The sequence below is a fragment of the Protopterus annectens genome, chromosome 3.part1 (genome assembly GCF_019279795.1).
Source record: "Protopterus annectens isolate FY-2018-M chromosome 3.part1, PAN1.0, whole genome shotgun sequence".
Lineage (NCBI taxonomy): Eukaryota > Metazoa > Chordata > Ceratodontiformes > Protopteridae > Protopterus > Protopterus annectens.
This window is the reverse complement of record NC_056732.1, coordinates 238,000,020-238,013,179: the sequence shown is the minus strand read 5'-3', so window position 1 is coordinate 238,013,179 and position 13,160 is coordinate 238,000,020. Positions and strand designations below refer to the sequence as shown.

At 46.2% G+C, this 13,160-nt stretch overlaps 1 protein-coding gene across 1 annotated transcript in view; it reads left to right on the top strand.

Moving 5' to 3' along the window:
• The window catches only part of ATP2C1 (ATPase secretory pathway Ca2+ transporting 1), a gene marked incomplete in the record, with an annotated part of 2,099,819 nt that overhangs the window by 1,906,711 nt on the left and 179,948 nt on the right, over positions 1–13,160 (top strand).

The following is a 13,160-nucleotide window of genomic DNA, read 5'->3' as shown; positions in this document are numbered from 1 at the left end:
GCTAATTAATATTTCATCTTCTGTTTGTGAGATTCTTCTGGCTTCACACAAACCTTCCACCAGGAAAATGTATTCTAGTAAGTGGGCTAGGTTCTCTAGATGGGCCAAAGATCATAACATATATCCCTTTAACATGCCTGTTCAGAAGATCCTACACTACCTGACTACCCTATTACACGCAGGAGCTTCAGCATCGACAATCACTGTGCATTTAGCAGCTTTTGCAAATTTTCACAATGGAATTGGCAATTCTTCCGTTATGTCACGCCAACTGTGCAAAACCTTCATGAAAGGAGTATTACATGTTAAACCTCCTGTCAAGCTTCCTATAGAGCCTTGGGACTTGACATTTCAGTTGTTAACAAGTCCTCCTTTCAAGCCTTCTAACTCATGTGATATGAAATTTTTGTCTTGGAAAACTCTGCTTCTAGTAGCCCTTACCTCAGCGAGAAGAGTATCTGAGTTGCAGGCCTTGAGTGTCAAGAGACCTTACTTGATTTTTCCTAGGGAAAGAGTGTCCCTACGTACTGACCTCTCCTTTTTGCCCAAGGTCATTTCTGGGTTTTCCATTAATCAATCTACTGACCTACCGTTTTCTTCCCTCATCATTCAAATATAGGGGAATACCTTCTGCATACCCTCGATGTTCATAGGCAACTTCGTTTCTACTTGAACAAAACTAAATCTTTCAAGAAAATGGATCAGTTTGTTTGTGGCCTTTGCAGGACCCAGATTGGGTAGGCCTGTCTCCAAAATGACTTTATCCTCTTGGCTCAGAAACGCCATTACTTTCATCTACCACCAGAACAAAGTGTCCTTACCTTCCAGAATAAAGGCTCACTCTACTAGATCAATGGCTGCTTCTGTGACCTTTCATTCCAGAGCCTCTGTGGATATCTGCACAGCAGCCACTTGAGCAAGACCTCATACCTTTATTACTCATTACAAATTGGATTTGGCCTCCAGGGGACAAGCATCTTTTGGTTCTGTGGTGCTCAGGAATGTCCTTCCTTAGGGCCACCCAGGACTCAAGTAGCCTGGGACTCGGTCTTAACAGTAAGGAATGAATAAATATTTACAACATCAGGTAAAAAAGTTATGTCTTACCATAATGTTCCATCTGTGTTGTAGATCTTTATTCATTCATTACCCCCCCCCCCTTTCTCCCTGCCTGGACTCCTGGTGGGCTTTAGGATTTCCGTATTAGTTAAGGTATTTGCTCAAACAGAGCCTCCTACTGTCTCCTTTTTTATTTTTGTACTATAATGGTGGGCAAACTCGATCTGAAGAGAAACTATGAGTGAGGCATTGTGTGGTGGGCAAACTCGATCTGAAGAGAGACTATGAGTGAGGCATTGTGGATAGGTCTTAGCTAAGAGTTTTTGGCTGACGCGAGCTTGGAAACAGCCGTGTCGGTTCCAAGGATGGAACCAAAATCCTAACAGTAATGAATGAATAAAGGTCTCCAACACAGATGGAATGTTATGGTAAGACATAACTTCTTTTTTTGTTCTGGAGTTTGGGAAATTTGACTACCTTGTTGGCTTTTGTGCTTAATGACTGACTTAGGGCTTGCTTGTTTATTTAGATTTGATAACTGGGGTAGCATTGGTCACACGTGACCAGTTTTAGTCTCAGCCCAGGAGAGCATTAAAGTTTGACAATTACAGAAGTATATTGCAAGGGGTGAACTGTATGTAATTATACAATTATTGTGTGTGTACAGGAATTTCACAATAATAGAGGTAAATATATATATGCAGTTTCTATGGAGTCATAGAGACAGGTGAGCAGGTTTATAAAGTGTGCATTGCATTGTTGCATACAGTTGTATGCAAAAATAATATGTCTTTAATAGAGGGTTATGTCAGTGGCCGAGCTTGCTTACAGTGCAAAACTCCCTTGAAAATGAGCCTAGTAGGAACAACCTGGCCAGCAAAAGAAAATAAAATACAGACAAATGGGCCATGGAATTGTTGGCCAGATCATTCTGTGCAGCTCATGTCTTGTCTCCTTTTTCACCACCACCACCGTCATACTCCATGAAGTATCTAAACCAGTATTTAGTGAAAAGCCTTCCTATAAGACATTGAGAACCCCCAGTGGTTTATAGTACAGTTAAGCTTAGATTTGTTCAGGTTTGATATTTTTTCTTAGAAGCTCCAGGACTTGGAGCGGCATGTTTCATATATTGGTGCATGCTTTGATATCTCACACTGTATTGTAGTGGTGTGCCTAGCCCCTAAGCCCAACAGATCTTGTCTCTTCTTTACTCAGTTCAGAAAACAAACCTGACACATGCCTGTAAAATGTTCCACTGCTTACTGCCTAAAATCAAATTGGATTGACAGTGTAGCTGACAGATAATAACTTAAGACCCACATCAACTCTGTGTCTACTGTTTGAGAGAGGAGCACATCATGAAATGTTTCTGTAAAGGCTAGTGACTCAATGAGGCCACAGCATATGTCTCAGTGAGAAATTTCTGGCTTTCCTTACTACCAGGAGGATGGAAACAATTGATGGATGCTCATATGGGGATCAGCAGAAGGACTCATGCTCATTTCCAGACTTTTACTGAAGCACCATCAGAAAACCAGAGAAAAAGAGACTTGATAGACTTTTATCAGGCCCTTCTTACATTTAAGTCTGTTACTGAGATGGCCATATGGTTCCATGTGTGTTGACTTCATTCTTTATTAGCAAGAGATCAAGCTCACACTTACACTTCTGTTTCATGAACAATGAGGGTAATGAGAGGGATGCACCCCCCAACTTTCTCTCTGGTGTAGGTACCACTAGTCTCCTGGTTAAGTGTCTGGAGCACTTTAGCAAGATGTTTGACATGGTTTCTTTTAAAAGTAACCTCTCTCAACAAATTAGATACTTAACCATTCTCCCCATCATGTTGCATTTACCTCTACATGGTTGAACTGGGGTATTTATTAATTCAGAGGACAAGCTACTGAGTTCTTTTTAACTCCATGAGTGCTTTTTAGTGCTTCTCAGATTACAGTGCTGCTCATAAAATTTGATGTTAAGTTGTCTATCTCGCCTTCATTCTTGCTGGATGGGTTCAGAGCCGACCTCGGCTCCGACTCGGCTACTCTAAAAGCTCGAGAGTTGGTTCCACCGGCTCGAGGCTCCCCTTATATCCCACAATGCTAGGCGAGAGTTACCCCAGATCTCGTTTGCCGCTACAGCTTCGAGGTTGGTTTTTCTACCGGTTCCTGGTGAGTACTATTTTCTTGTGAAAATTAGTCTTTAAAAACCCCTTTAATTTAATATTTTTACTTAATTAGTGTAGGTTAGAAAACTTTTATTCCCTACCCAAAACATTTCCGTTTCTTTCCCCAAGAACCTTTGGTTCTTCCCTTGGGCCTATAGGCCTTTCCTTCCCTAGTGGAGTGTGTGTGTTTATTGTAGTTTAAATTACTAGTATTACTACTATTTTTATTGTATTAACCTGACAGGGTATAACTAGTGTGTTTGTGTGCGTGTTTGTGTACACCTGTTCAGACAAAATGTCTAAAGAAGCAAAGGTCTCCGGATTCAAGAAGTGTGATGCGTGCTGTCAGAAGATGTCTCTGACAGACGCTCACACTTCTTGTGTCTATTGTCTGGGGCCTTTGCACCTGCAGGACTCCTGTGCTGTGTGCCATGGCTTCAGCCCCAGGGTCCTGCAGGAAAGAAAGAATAAATTAATTCTTAGAGGCTTACTCAAGCCAGAGGATTCCCTGTCTGTTTCTACAGGGAAGCCCTCTAAGGCATCTAGGTCTTCGGCTCCGGCAACTGAGCAGAGACCTAAGGTTTCTCAACCTTTGCCTTCATCGGCTCCGGCTGGAGCCGATAAGTCTCAGTCCACAGTTTCTGTGGCTCCTCGCTCGGCCGGAGCCAAGGTTATAGAAGTTCCCGTGTCGGCTCCGACCAGACCTTCGGAGCCGACAACTAGGAAGAGGTCCAGGTCACCATCTCTTGGCTCCGTTCATTCAGCTCCAGGATCTCCCCTGCTGTCTGAACGGAGCCAAAGGTCTCACTCCTCTAGGTCATCGAGGCTGTCGGATCATGACCTTCAGAGGGTAGTGAGTCGACTACTTAAGTCCGAGGCACTGGCCCAGATGCTTCAGAGCCCGACTCATCAGTCGATGCCTGCCCCGGTCCATCAACATATTCCTCCTTCGACTCTCTTGAGTTCGGAGCCGGGTCGTGTCGGAACCGAGACTGTGGTTACGTCGGAGCCGATACAATTGTCTTCGGCTCCGTCGTCGGCTCCGTTTTCTTCTTTGGAAGAATCTCGGCGCCGGACTTCCTCGTCGGCTCCGAGGGTGAGTGGCATCGGACCCTTGTCCGACCCCTCTCCCTCTCGGGCTTCGCGCTGGTGAGTTCGGCTCCGACATCGGCCTCGGAGCCATCACTGTCGGTGCCGAGGGGGGTTCTTAGCTTCTCGGAGCGGGGACCTCTGGCTCTGCCTGACAGGGGTGCATTCGAGGTCATGCGGAGTGTGTTAGAGCCTGGCTCTACTCCACAGTCGGCTCCGTCCGCCCCTCCCTCTATGGTGCCTCAGGCCAAGTCGACTCACTCCCTCATCCCGGACCGCAGAGAGCCAGCTCCTCAGGAGCCCCTGTGGGATTTCATCCTCTTCCGAGGCCTCTCCTGATTTGGCAGAAGAGCCCCTCGGAAGAGGAAGTGTAAGAGGAAACACATTGACTCACCTGAGTCCATCACGTCAGACACAGATTTGGATGATTCTGAGGGTTCCCCCAGTTCCCCTTCTGAAGATGTCTCATTTGCAGACATTCTGGAGATCCTGAAACAGAGGGGAAATTGGCCAGCCCTCAACCCTTCGGAGGACGAATCTGTGTATCTTGAGGCGTTTGGCTCTCGTCCTTCCACCTCCTGGGTGTCCCCCCCCCTTCGACCCCCTCATGCAGGTGGTTGCTAAGAAGGCATGGACGGCTCCTGATTCAGTGGACCCCACTCCCAGGAGACCCTCTAAGTTCATAACAGCTCCAGCAGACAAACAATTTTTAACAAAAGGAGTTTCTGTGGATGCTATGGTGGTAGCTGCTGCCACAAAGAAGGAACTAGCTGATCCTTCAGTACCTGTCCATCCACCTAACAAGGAATCTAGGTCCATGGATAGGTGGAAGCGGATGTTCTCCTCAGCGACATTTACCATGCGTTCGCTGAACTACCTGTGCCATTTTACTCGTCTTCAAAGGGACTTGATCAAGGAAGCGAGTGAAATGTTAAAGGATCCTACAGCTGCGGGTTTCCAAGACAAGATGAACACGCAGCTGGCTACCCTTAATTCCATATCCAACTCCTCCATGCGCCTCCTTTCTTACGCGGCTGATGGAGTGAGCAGAGCCGCAGGGACAGGTGTGGCCTTACGTAGGCACGCCTGGATGCGGCTATGCAATTTTGCGGACCCTTTCAAGACGTCTTGATGGATCATCTCTCTTTGGTCCTCAAGTGAAAGAAACCCTGACTAGGTGCGAGACTGATGGCAAGACCCTTTCTGCCGTCGGAGTCCGTTTTTCGACTCCTTCCAGGCCTTACCCCAAAGGCCAGAAGGGTGGAAAGATGTGGTTCCGTAAACAATCTCAAGGGACTTCGCCTGACGACAGAGTCGTTTCCTACCAGAGGCAGAGGTGGGAATAACAATGGTAGACGTCGCCCTAGGGGCAGGGGGGGTCCGCAGAACCAGGGCAATCGGGAAGCCTTCCCTGACAAGCCCTTTCAGCATCCCTGAGGTGTTGCCCGACTGCCCATCTTCGGAGGCAGTCGGGGAAGATTGTCACTGTACCCAGAAGCCTGGCTATCCCTGACTCAAGACAAATGGGTACAGTCCGTCATTTCCGAAGGCTATTCTATCCCCTTTCTTCGCTTTCCAAATCAGTCAAAAAAATCCCTTCCAGATGTTCCACCTGCTCAAAGGGATCTAGCAGTTTTGGAAATTTCAAAACTGCTTGCAAAAAGAGCAATTCAGCCAGTGCCAGCAGACCAACAAGGATCCGGAATCTACTCAAGGTTCTTTTTAGTTCCAAAGAAAACAGGGGACTGGAGACCGATATTGGATCTCAGTGTCTTGAACAAATCAGTCAAGAAAACAAGATTTCGGATGGTCACGCTGCAATCCATCCTTCCCTTTTGGGCAAAGGAAACTGGATGTGCTCTATAGACCTTCGGGATGCGTACTATCACATAAAATGAACAGACGCTCCAGAAGATTCCTCCGCTTCAGGCTGGGAACCAGTCATTTTCAGTTCAGGGCCCTGCCCTTTGGTCTCACCACTGCCCCGGTGTTTACCAAATGCATGGCAGTGGTAGCTTCTCACCTGAGACGACAAGGATTCCAGGTGTTTCCATATTTGGACGACTGGCTCCTCACAGCTCCCACCAAGCATCTCCTTCTGATGGCCAGAGATTATACTTTTCGCGTTTGTCAAAACTGGGTATATCAATAATTTGCGAAAAGTCTGTTTTGTCGCCTTGTGGTACTATTACCTACATAGGCGCAATTCTAGTTAGATAAACATGTCTGCAAGGCTAACACATCAAAGGATATCAGACATTCACAAATTGGTATCACTCCTTCTCAACAACAACAGAATCAAAGCCAGGTTAGTTCTAAAGGTGTTGGGAATTATGGCAGCGCCATACCTCTCCTTCCATTAGCCAGATACCACATGCGGATCCTTCAGTGGATGCTTTTACTCAATGGTCATACCAGGAACTTCCAATGTCTCACACCATTGTGATCACGCAGGCGTGCAAAAAGCATCTCATGTGGTGGATGTCTTCCCCCCATCTTCTGTCGGGAAGACCTTTTGTTCCACCTCCTCCGGTTGCTACACTGACAACGGATGCCTCCCTGATCGGGTGGGGGGGGCATTATCAGGGCAGGACAGTCCAGGGCACATGGCAACCAAGCGAATGCCACTTGCACATAAATGTTCTGGAGATGAGAGCAGTGCTTTTAGCGTTGCAAGCCCTTCAAGACTCTCTTCCCTTGGGAACAATTGCAATCCAGACAGACAATATGTCTGTAGTGTGGTACATCAACAAACAAGGCGGAACCAGATCATACCCCCTGTGTCGAGAAGCACTCAGACTGTGGCAATGGGCGATTTCTTCTCAGCATTTTCTGATAGCAACGCACATCCCCGGGAAGTCCAATCATATTGCGGACAAGTTGAGCAGAGCTATTCTCATGCCTCACGAGTGGTCTCTGAAAGACTCTGTAGTGAGAGAAATTTTTCTCAAGTGGGGTCAGCCTTGCTGCGATCTTTTTGCTACTCCCCAAAACAGCAAGTGCAGAGAATATTTCACTCTATTCCCTTTACCAGGCCAACCCAGCAGAGACGCTCTAGTCCAAGTTTGGCCCCGGGGACTTCTTTATGCATTTCCTCCCTTCCCACTAATCTCTCAAGTGATGCAGAAAGCTATCGCTCAGAAGGCCTCATTGATCCTCATTGCTCCTTACTGGCCTCGACAGGTGTGGTTCCCCTTTCTACATCAATTTCTATTGGAGCGACCGTGGCATCTGGACCTAGTTCCAGATCTTTTGATCCATCAGTCGGGTCAGTTACATCGCTCCCTCCCCTCTCTGAACCTCACTGCTTGGTTCCTCCAGTTCCAACCTTAGCCAGGCTTCCTCAATTATCTCACTCTGTTCGAGATATATTGATAGCTTCCCATAAATCTTCCACTCGAAAGATTTATTTGAGTAAGTGGAAACGCTTCTCATATTGGGCACAAGGAAAGGACATAGATCCTTTCACCGCTTCCATCCAACTAGTCCTTGATTTTCTAGCTGAACTCTTCCATGCAGGTTCATCTCCCTCTACACTTAAAGTTCAATTGGCAGCTATTTCTAATTTTCATGTGGGTATTTCTGAATCTGCCCTAATGTCCCACAAACTCTGCAAAGCCTTTTTGAAGGGAGTTTTTCTTCTCAGACCTCCTATAAGAAATCCTCCTTCTCCTTGGGACCTAAATTTAGTTCTTGCTTCTTTGATTCTTCCCCCTTTCGAACCTGCAGCTTCCTGTTCCTTAAAATTGTTATCATGGAAAACTCTTTTTCTGGTAGCTATTACATCAGCTAGAAGAGTTTCAGAGCTTCAAGCACTCAGTTGTCGTCCTCCTTATCTTTTGTTTCATAAGGACAGAGTATCTTACGAACTAACCCGTCCTTTTGCCTAAGGTGGTCTCGACATCAAATCTAAACCAAAGCATTGACCTCCCTGTCTTTTTTTCCAGAGTATTCCAATAGGTCTGAACAAAAATTACACTGCCTGGATGTTCATCGTCAATTGAGGTACTACTTGGATAGAACAAAACAATTCAGAAAATCTGATCAGCTGTTTGTCTCCTATGCGGAAAGCAGAAAGGGACTTTCAGTTTCAAAGGTATCATTATCCAGATGGCTAACATCTTTGATTTCCCTGGTATATGAAATTAGACAACAACAATTGCCTAATAAACCTAAAGCCCATTCCACCAGAGCTTTGGCTACTTCTTTAGCCTTCCAAGACAGACTGCCTATTGACACCATTTGTGCAGCGGCTACTTGGGCTACTCCTCACACTTTTATTTCTCATTATAAGTTGGATTTAGCTTCTAGGCATAGAGCTAATTTTGGTTCCACTGTTCTCAGGAGTCTGTTCCGTTAGGCCACCCGGGACAAGGTGCTAGGGACGGTCCCATCCAGCAAGAATGAAGGCGAGATAGACAACTTAACATATAGATGTTATGTTCTTACCATAACGTTCCATGTTAGTTGTCTTCTTCTCGCCTTCTTCTTGCGTCCCACCCTCCTTCCCCCTGGCCTGGACAGACCTAGAGGAGTTGTGATCGTGACCTCTCTTTCTACCACCTCTTTCTTAGGCATATGCTGTTGTGCATATTTCCTGGATCAGGATGTAGGTCACCCTTCTTTCTTCCTGTTGTTAGAGGTGGACTCTGTTTTAGAGTTATTCTGTTACTATTATAAGCTGGGGTTAGCTTACAAACGAGATCTGAGGTAACTCTCGCCTAGCATTGTGGGATATAAGGGGAGCCTCGAGCCGGTGGAACCAACTCTCGAGCTTTTAGAGTGGCCGAGTCGGAGCCGAGGTCGGCTCCGAACCCATCCAGCAAGAAGAAGGCGAGAAGAAGACAACTAACATGGAACGTTATGGTAAGAACATAACTTCTATTTTTCTATTTGTTATTCCATTACCTGGATGGCTGGCTGCTGACTTCTGCTCAAAATGTAATACAGAAACAATGACTGTAAAGGCCATGGTCTTTCATCCATGGGGTGCTCCTGCATTTCAAAAAGTCTCCTGTGTTTCCCCTTTCTAAGTCTCATTTTTATAGGTGTTCTTTTTGACAGGACTGCAGCAAGTGTGTTCCCATTAGTGAACTGTACACAGACTTGTTAAGTGGTAGCAGGTACAAATATGACTCTTGTCATTATACGTGTGGGTGTGAATGACCTGAGACGTACCTCCCTGGACTGCATGAAGAGAGACATGGAGGAGCTCTTGGATTATGTAGCCCAGGCGGGTATGACCCTAGCCCTGAGCAGCATCCTACCATCACCCAGAATGATACTACAGTACAAGCAGAAAATGATTGATTTCAACAATTGACTAAGTTTCTGGTGTCATTCTAAGGGGATCCAGTGTCTGTCTGCCTGAGATGACATGATTGACGGACCTCGAAGCTTTGCCAGAGATGGCCTGCATCTGTTATCCCTGATACTGGCCAAGGCTCTTGCCACCCCTATAGTGCCTTTTTTAGGCAGTGTTCCAAATACAAAATTACCACCATAACAGCTACAAACAAATGCAATCTGAGAGTCATGCTGCTGAACATTAGAAGTCTAAATTTCAAAATGCATTCGCTCGAAGCACTCCTTAAAATGGAGAACATTGACATTTGTGCTGTAACAGAGGCTTGGTTCAAGGCAGCAGAAAGCACCCCTGCACAACCAGGCTACAACTCATTCCACACCTTTCTGCCTCAGAACTTGGACCGAAGCTCCAAAGGGTGTGGTGTTTCCATATTCATAAAGTATGTGCACACCTCCAGACTGGTAGCCCAACTTAACGCATCTGAGGTAATTCAGGTGCAGCGAACACTGGGTAAGACATCGGTTCAGGTCGTAGCCTGCTATAGGTCCCCAACCATGTCCCAAGAGACACTCCACGTTGCTAAGCACCCTGGAGAATATTAGGGTCCAACCTAACACTCTCATACTGGGCGACTTCAACTACCCCTTCATTAACTGGGAAAACTACTCATGTACCAATACACTTGCCCAATGCTTTCTGGAATTCATTAATTCCAATGCTCTGGACCAGCTCGTTCTTACCCCCACTAGAGGTAGCAACATCCTTGACCTGGTCATTACTAACATGGGCAACCGTTGCTCTACACCAGTAAGTCAACTCCTGCCTGGTTACATCCGACCACAAACTAATCACCTTGGAAATCTACCATGAAAAACCTCTCCAAAGCTAACTTTGGGCTCCTAAAACAGGTGGCTAACTTCACGGCACCCATGCAAATTGAGAATAGTTGCATGACCACTGAATCATATGCCAGTGCACTGTACGAACACGTACACAAATGCATGGATCTCGCCATACCCAACAGAACTAAGACGCTCTCCTCAAACAAAAGGAAGCCAATCTGGTGGTCCCCTGCCATAAACAAACTCTACAACAGAAGGAGGAAAACTGATGCTGAATAAGGTGAAGTCCCAAGACTGGAAAAACTCCCTTATCTGCCTCAACAAAAGGTTGAGATCCCTCATCAAATCCTCTAAAGCTAGCTATGAAAACAGAATTGCAGCAGATAGTAAAGACAACCACAAGGCCTTCTATAGTTATGTAAAGAATCTCCACGGCAATACCCAGATTTGCTCTGAGCTATTGCACAATGGTACCTCCTATACCGAGCCAGCAGGTATTGCCATGAATTACCATATAGGTGGCAGTACACTAAACACAGAAAGTTTAATAAGAGACTTAGGGACACAGGTGGACAGTGGTCTCACCTTCAATAACCACATCACCACAACAGTCAGGAAATCCTTCTATGTGGCACACCTCATCACTAAGGGCTTTTCATCCAGAAAAAAGGAGGTCATTGTCCCACTGTACTCATCCCCCATTAGACCCATTATAGAATACAATGCCTCTTTTGGTATGTACCTCTCAAGACATCTGCAACAACTGGAAAGGCCACAGAAATACCTCACTAAAAGAATCACAGGCCTAAAGCAGATGCCCTACGCTGACCGCCTTAAAAAAACTCCAGCTATACTCTGTCACATATCGTCTACTCAGAGGCGATCTTTGCTTAACATACAAGGCCATGTCAAACCCAGAGCTGTTGGACATGCTACACTTAAAGAAATCCCAATCCCTCAGAGCCACACACTCCAGGGATCTAAACCTTGTCATCACAATAAAGAAAACATGCTGGAGGGATAGGTTCCTGACCCAGAGACTCCCCAGACTCTGGAATAGATTGCCCATACATGTCAAGCAGAGTACCTCTTTGGTCCTCTTCAAAAGGAACCTTGATGATTGGATGGGAGAAGGGAAATTCACCCCGGGGATCACGTCAGTCGCCCTGCTAGACAGGGGTCCAGGGAAGTAAATAGTGTGGGAAGAAATAGCCAGGGAATTGTTATGGCTAGGCTTTTATAGGCCCTAGGGCTGATAGCCTAGTACCAACCTATGAACCTATATACAGGCCGACAGATTCATTGCTAACTTTACCCCCCCCCCCGAAGGACCAATCACAATACCACTAGATTGCCATGCACCCAGTATTACTGCTGCACAAGTTAAAACAGCACTGTCCAAGGCCAAGAATACAGCTTCTATGGGACCTGACAATATCCCTGGCTGTGTTCTACATGAACTGCAGAGTGAATTGGCACCTCACCTGTGTGCTCTGTTCAATCACAGCCTCACCTCAGGCTTTGTCACTACTGAGTGAAGCACTGCTACAGTCATCCCTCTCCACAAAGGAGGAGCGACTACAGACCCTAGGATTTATCACCCAATTAGCCTGACTAGTCTGATATGCAAAGCTGTGGAACACGTCATCATGGACCTAATAAGCAAGGATATAGGGAGTCTCCAAACTCTGGATCCTACACAGTTTGGTTTTGTGAAGGGTAGATCATGCCTGCTCAACTTGGTCGAAGTAAGTCAGTCACCAGAACTGTGGATAAAGGCAAGGTGGTTCATACAGCCTACCTTGATCTGGCCAAGGCCTTTGATGCCATTCCCCACTCAGGAATCAAAACTCACTAAGCTAGGCATCAACCCCTATATCACTAGGTGGGATGCAAAGTGGCTCACAGATAGAACCCACAGTGTGAAAGTAGCTGACTCCAAGTCAGACTGCTGACCAATCACGAGTTGAGTCCCACAGGGTTCGGTCCTGGGTCCTCTCCTGTTTGGTATCTACTTCTGTGAAGTCCAGGCCAGCACGAAGGGACTCTGGCTGACAAAGTTCGCAGATGATTGCAAGTTTGGAGCTGTTATTAACTCCCCAAGTGATGTTGACATCCGACAGAAAGGCCTCAATGACTCCAACGACTGGTGTCAAAACCATGGCATTAAGCTCAATGCCAAAAAATGTCGTCATCCCCCTTAGGAAAAACCCGGTTCCCTTGAATTACCACATTGATGGTAGTCCATTGAACACAGCAGGCGTTATACGAGCTCTAGGAACACAGGTTGACAGCAACCTCTCTCTTGACCACCACGTTGCCACTGTGGTCAGAAAGTCCTTTTATGTAGCACGTCATTACTAAGGGTTTTGCATCCAGGAAGAAAGAGGTCATTGTCTGCCTCTACTCTTCCCTCATTAGGCCAATTATCAAGTACAGTGCCCTATTTGGTATGTACCTCAGTAGACACCTGCAACAACTAGAGAGGCCGCAAAAGTACCTTACAAAGAGGATCCTAGGCCTTAAACACTTGTCCTATATGGACAGACTCAAAAAAACTCCCAGCTATTCTCTGTCTTATTTCGCCTACTTAGAGGCGATCTCTGCTTGACCTTCAAAGCCATGTCTGACCAAGCTCTGTTAGAAATGCTGCATATAAAGAAATCCCAATCCCTCCGCACCACGCGCTACA